Genomic DNA, 7,281 nt, shown 5'->3' on the forward strand with positions numbered 1-7,281 from the left:
TGACTTGTAAGAAGAGTCGTCTGTTAAGAAGGATAAACGGACTGATATTGCAAAAACAACGCACTAAGGGAGGCGGCTTCAAATTACTTGCTGAAAAGGTTCTGCTGGTGAATCAGCTATCCTGAACTATGGCGTGTTGCCACCTTTTCCACAGTTAGCTTCCCGCCTAAGGGTGTTTCCACCTTTTCTTGGAACAAGGCATGTTATGACAGGGATTTTCTTCCTTTTCTCCCATAACAGTTTAGTTTGTTTTCTTTTCTTTTTTCTTCTTTTTCTTTTTTTTTTTCCTTTTTTTTGTTAAGAAAGAGAATGGTAGACATACCATATGTCAGGACCAACCTCGCCACCGTTGTTGGATCAGATGAGAAGAGAACAATGTCGGGTTGAGATGTTTCTACGAGGGATTAGCAGAACGAGACCGCCTCATGAGGAGAATCATAAGGGCTATCAAAAGCATGACTAGAAGAATAGTGCGCTGCCCAAAAGGGAGAGGGTAGGTCGACTGTGATTGTCAAGATCCCCAGGGAGGGAAGTACTTTTTCAGACGATAGCCATTGATCAAGAAGGGATCATTAGAGGCATCAACAGTCTGTACTTGGACAGAGCCGTTAGGATTGACAACAAGTACCTTGTACAGACCCATCCACCATTGTTGAAGCTTGCTAGGAAACTTGTCAAATCTCGAATCATAGGCTAGGACAAGATCACCTTCTTTGAACTCCTTGTGCTTTATGAAACTGTCATGATACGCTTTGCATTGCACTTGAGTGGTTTCCATGCACTGTAGGGCCATCCGCCGTATCTCATCCAAGCATTTCAAGTGCAAGAGATGGCGTTGAAGTGACTCATCATCTCCCAAGCATTCTTTAACTGCCACTCGCAAAGAGGGCAATTCCAGCTCAACAGGGAAAACGGCTTCTGTACCATACACTAGCTGGAAAGGGGTCTGTCATGTAGCTTCCTTATGGGAGGTTCTGTATGCCCAAAGGGCCACTGTAAGTCAATCGTCCTAGTCAGACGATGTACGGCAATCGTTCTTGTCAAAATCGAGCAAAGGATGTGATTGGTGACTTCAACTTGGCCATTGGCTCTGGGGTAGTAAGGAGTGGACTTACGATGGTGGATCTTAAACAGCTCTGTCAGCTCCTCCATGATTTTGTTAAGGAAATGAGTATCTTTGTCACTTACCAGCTCAAGGGGACTACCAAAACGGGTGATAATATTCTCGTACATGAACAGGACTACGATGTTACCATCATCCTGCTTCAGGGCTTTAGCTTCACACCACTTTGTGACATAATCAGTACATACTAGGATGTACCTGTTCTGCTTCTGTCTAGTGGGTGGATCAATGGGACCCACACAATCAATCCCCTACTTCTCGAATGGCTTTAGGGGAAGAATAGGTTGCAATGGCATGGCACTTGTTTTGCTGGGCTTCCCCATTCGCTGACAAGCATCACATCGCTTACAGTAATCATATGCATCCTTGTGGGGGGTCGGCCCACCAGTATCTTGCTAACAGAGCCTTCCTGGTTGTTGCTTCCCCTGCGAAGTGTTCACCACATGGTTCGTCATGGCATGCTTTCAATACTGTGCCACTTTCATCCCTTGCAACACATCTTCGCAATACTTCATCTTTGCCTCTCTTGTACAGTGCACCACCTAGCAAAGTGTAGGGGGGTGATTCTAACAGAAGTTTTTTCTTCTCACGGCTTGAGATGCCAAGAGGATATTGTTGAGTTGCCAAGAGGTTGGCTATGTCTGCATACCAATGAGTAACTATTTCAACTAGAAACAAGGAAGCATCAGGAAGGTCAGGATCATCATGTTCCTCTTCTGCAATTTGAGGGATCCGTGATAGATAATCGGCTAGGACATGGGAACGGCCAAGCTTAGTGACTACTTCGAAATCAAACTCCTGGAATAGGAGTAACCATCTCATCACTTGTCCTTTCACATCTGCTTTGTTCATCAGGAAGGACAAGGCTTCATGATCCACGTAGAACTTGAAATGTGTTGACAATAGATAGTGTCGAAACTTCTCCAGTGCAAACACCATTGCTAAGCATTCAAGCTCTGTCGATGTGTAGTTCCATTCCCTATCAGTGACCTTTCGGCTTGCATAATATATTGGTTGATCTAATTTAAAGGGGCCCTTTTGATATAGGACAGCACCTAGCCCTTCAACTGATGCATCTGTGTGCACATGGAACTCCTTCGTTCAGTCAGGAGGCTGCAAGATAGATGCTTGGATAAGGCACTGTTTTAGGGTATTAAAGGCTTCTTCACAGTCAACAGTCCAAAGGAAATCCGCATCTTTCCTTAGAAGCTTGTGCAAAGGAGCTGCCTTGGTTGCAAAATGTGCAATAAATCTTCTATAGTAGCCCACAAGATGCAAGTTTTTGCTGCTTCAATAGGAAGAGGAAACAGGCCACCACATAGAGCATGCATCATGATGGTGATATGTTTCCGCTATTGTGGGATGGACTTCTTGTGGAAAGTGGCTTTGATAATGAGAATCTCCAACTCTTAAGTGGAAAAAGGAACTTTGCAAGCATCCATTGAATTTTTCTCTTCTTGGCAATGCCATTTCTTTCATTTTCAGCCTCTTCTGATGCTTATTGATGGCAAGTTTCCCCGGCTGCGCACCAAAAACATGGAGCCCCAAGAGGAACACCAAGAAAAAGGGGATTCTACTGCAAGAAAATCTATCTTGTAACATCAACAAGCTTTTATTTCATTCTTTTGATGACCAAAACAAAGAAAATAGCAAATCTTCACGCAGCATCATAGTAGATATCTCCCACGGATTTGATAGAATCAACCATATTCTTCAACATCTTCATAGAATCCATCAATAGAACAATAAACATAAAATAATACACCATCTTTTGAATGGAAATCAATCACATAGTATTCATCTTCAATGTCTTCATAGTTTTCTCTCTCAATTTCTCATATACAGTCACATTGTTTTGATAGAATTGGCTATCTTTGACTCTCTCTCTCTCTCTCTCTCTCTATCAATAGTACATCATCTCCTCACTACAATGCTCTCATAATAACTCTCAATAATCCTTCTTAGGTCATGGATGCACCTCCCAAGAGGTATGTCTGATATGAAGAGTCACCAGAGCCACTACAGTGTCTTTTCATAGCTCACTACTGTCACTGTCACTTAGTCTTCTCTTCAGTCTTCAACAGCTGCTTTTTCCACTTGTTTTAGCTCTTTTGAACTTAGATTCATCCTTTCCAAAAGTTAGAAAAATTTCCCAAATTCACACATACTTTCTACAGAACACTTATAGAAGGTCTACAGAACAGTACAATACAGTACCAGAGCAGCTACAGAACAGTTACAGAGCAAAGACAGAGGCTCTATAGAAGGTTTACAGAAGGTCATAAGAACCTCATAACTCATACTCAAACCATTCCAAACTATCAAAAACTATTCAATAAGCTTCCAAAATATCTCAATCTTCATCAATCATCAATCCATGCTTCATACAGAAGAAAATCAAAACAAAACAGAACCAATTAGAACCTCAACAGAACCTATCAAAACATCACAGAGATTCATATTTCCACTAAAAATCATCATGAACTTCCAAAACATAATCATTATAATCCAAAACACTCTGTAACACTTCCATTATCAACCATACATCACTCTAAATCCATCAAAAATCAATCATTCAGTCCTCAAAAACAATAAAAATCAGTCAAAATTTTAGTCTTTTTCCACTCTCAACAGGCCTACACAAAACATATCTCTTGGTGATAGAAAATATTTTGTCACGTTTATTGATGATTGTTCAAGAAAGCTATAGGTGCATTTCATAAAGGAAAAGAGTGATGTGTTGGAGCACTTCAAAACTTTCAAGGCTACTATTGAAACAAAAACAGGCTTGAAAGTTAAGTGCTTGAGGTCAGATAGAGGGGGAGAGTACTTTTCTAATGAGTTCAATGACTTCTTGATGTCTCGTAGGGATAAAGAGATAGTTTGCTTGCAAGAATACTCCATAAAAAAATGAGGTTGTAGAAAGAAAAAATAAGTATATTGTAGAAGCTACTCATACTGTTGTCTATATTATGAACAAAACTCCCACAATGTAGTTCATGGAATGACCCCCAAAGAATATTTTATAGGTAAGAAGCCTAATGTATCACACTTGAAAGTGTTTGATTGTATTGCATATGTTCATGTGCTAGATGAGTTGTGAAAGAAGCTTGATCCAAAGGCTAAAATATGCATTTTCATTAGATATCCCTTGGAGTAAAAAGAGTATTACTATTATAACCCTGTCACATAGGTGAGTTCAGAGTGAGCACGGATGTTACTTTTTATGAGATGAGCAGTTGGTATGCATATAGTGGTGATACATTGGATGATAATGATGATCATGATAGTTATGTGTAGAAAGAAAAGCAAGAATCACAGAGCCTTAATAGACTAGAAACATCATCTGGTACTATATCTATAGTTAGCTCTTAGTCTGGGAGACTAAGGAGCAACCCCACATCTTCAAGTGCATCTACAAGTGTTTCAAGTAAAGACAAAGGGAAGAAGAAAGTGTCAAATAGTAATGATACATTTGCTAGTCATTTGGGATTTAATGGATATTCCAATGGTTCAAAGAGTTTGGATGTGAGCTTGGTATTCCTTTAGTTAGGACACCATGTGTAGAGAGCACATGGTAATATAAAGGCTCCACTAAGTGATCCTATGGTATGTAGGTCTATCAGAGTCAAATACCCTATTAAAAGATTTGGTTTTAAAGGTTATGTAGCTCACCATTATGCTTATTAAATATGGTTGAGGATGTTGAGCCTATTTATTTTAAAGATGCTATTGGTCATGCTTATTGGAATGTAGTAATGATGAGGAGATGGCAGTATTAGAAACCAATAAGACTTGGTATCTAGTACCATTACATAAGGATAAGAAAGCTATTGGATGTAAGTGGGTCTAAAAAATTAAGCATAATGCATATGCTTCAGTTAGCATATATAAGGCTAGGCTCGTTACAAAAGGCTATGCTTAAACATATGGCATAGATTATGGAGAGACATTCAATCCAATTACTAGGATGGTAACTATAAGATGTGTGATTGCATTGGCAATAGTCAAAGGTTAGAGTTTGCATCAAATGGATGTAAATAATGTCTTCTTTCATGGTGAATTGCAAGAAGATGTGTATATGGAGCAGTTGGCAAGTTATGAGGATTTAGAGTGTCCCACATACATGTACAAGTTAAAGAAGGCACTTTATGAGCTAAAGCAAGCACCTAGAGCATGGTCTGGCAAGATCAAAGAGTATCTTTGTCAACATTGGCTTTTACGTTTCTAATGTTGATCGCTCACTTTATGTGAGAAAGAGAAATGTAGGTTTGGTTATCATAGTCATCTATGTGGATGACTTGATTACGTATGATAGTGACAATGGGATTGCTAAAGTCAAGGACCTTTTGAAGAAGAAGTTTGAGATGAAAGATTTGGATGATTTGAGGTACTTTCCTGGCATTGAGGTGATCAAATGTATTGATAGCATATGGTTGTCTCAAAGACAGTATGGCTTGGATCTCGAGTAAGTTACTATATATAAAAATGTACATCACATGAGTTCAAAAGAAGGGAATATTAAAAAAGATGGTCTTACAGATATACATTCATAGAAGGAAAAAATTTAAAATGCATAAATGTATTCATAAAAGGAGTATCTATATTCCATATGTGTATTTTTTACATAAGGGTATTATTAATTCATAAAACTAGCTAGGATTTTCTTACCAAAAAAGGGGTCTTGAAATGTCCCTCCACATACATAGTGATGGAGTTGTCAGTTGTAGACAATAGAACTACTTAGATGTGATAGAAGCCAAGAGTTATATGTAGGGGCCATTGGATCTCTTGGAATGTTTGTGAAGGTTGCATAAGCGAGGCATGCAAAAGCCTTGGGTATGGATATGCTCAGTGGCATGAGTATTGTAGATGTGTAGCCAAATACACAAGGAGCTTTTGAACAATTCCTACATAGGAAAACCCTTGGAATCTAGGAAATTCTCTAGTATTTCCTAGGTATCTACATATATGTTCCCTACATATAGCTAGGGAATTACATTTTCCACACCTCACAATAGGGAATCATAGATATGCATATATGAATTCCCCACATATAACTAGGGAATTCCATTCCCCACATCTTGAACTAGGGATTTATAGGTCACATGACTAGGGAATCTAGTTTCCCATATATCATAGAAGGAAATTATGGCCCACACAACTAGGGAATTCCATTCTCTATAGCCCATAATAGGGAATTAAAATAGCCCAATCTTATGCTGAAAACCTAGCTCTTTTTTGTGGAAAATGTTTACCAAACAAATTATTGTTAAACTAATAGTCACTCAATCCCATGCTAGTTATATATTCTTTAAAATTTCCATGTTAATTTGCATATGGATTGGTCATTGGTTAGGAACTAGTTTTACAATGTTTTCTTGTTTATATGATTAATGTTCTTACATGAGTAATTACATCTACAAATGGTCATCTAGCTAGCATTCAAAAAGGCATATGCATAGCTTAAAAATGAACCATGACGTAGCATGGCTATCATCATGAAAATGGAACTTAGAGCTTCATTTGTACATTGGAATTATTAGATTTAAACAATGGTAGAAATAATGTTAACAATCTCAAGCGATCACATAACTAACAACATGATATTTGAGACACTTTGGTTTGAAGATAATTTAAATGGATTATCTCACCACAATAGATGAATTATCTCACCACATATAGCATGATTCATACATACATGACATTTAGGATTCTTTGGTTTGAAGATAATTGTGGATTAGCTCACTAGATATAGCATGATGCATACACCAAGATGATATTTGAGACACTTTAGTTTGAAAATGATTAGTGACCATTTTTATATCTTTAGGATAAGGAAGAATTATTCTAAACACTTCACTTTAATGACATGTTTTGATAATAGCTAGTTTAGGGTGATAATTTGACATTATCACAAAAATCATATTTGAGGAGAACAAGAAGCATCTTACAATCTTCTAGAATTCAAAAGTCTAAGAGGAAACACTACATTGAGCCATGAGGAAGAATGTTGCAATCTGCCAAGACTTTTTCAACTAGGTTGGAGGGTGATGTAACATACCTGCCTTGATTATGTAACAAATAATGTTTTAGTAGTTGCCCAAAGTTTACCTTCCAACTATCACCATCCGTACGCTAACTAGAATGATCGAATT

This window comes from Lygodium microphyllum, chromosome 3, assembly GCF_053477565.2.
Source record: "Lygodium microphyllum isolate KBCC chromosome 3, Lygodium_microphyllum_v1.1.10, whole genome shotgun sequence".
NCBI classification, from domain to species: domain Eukaryota; kingdom Viridiplantae; phylum Streptophyta; class Polypodiopsida; order Schizaeales; family Lygodiaceae; genus Lygodium; species Lygodium microphyllum.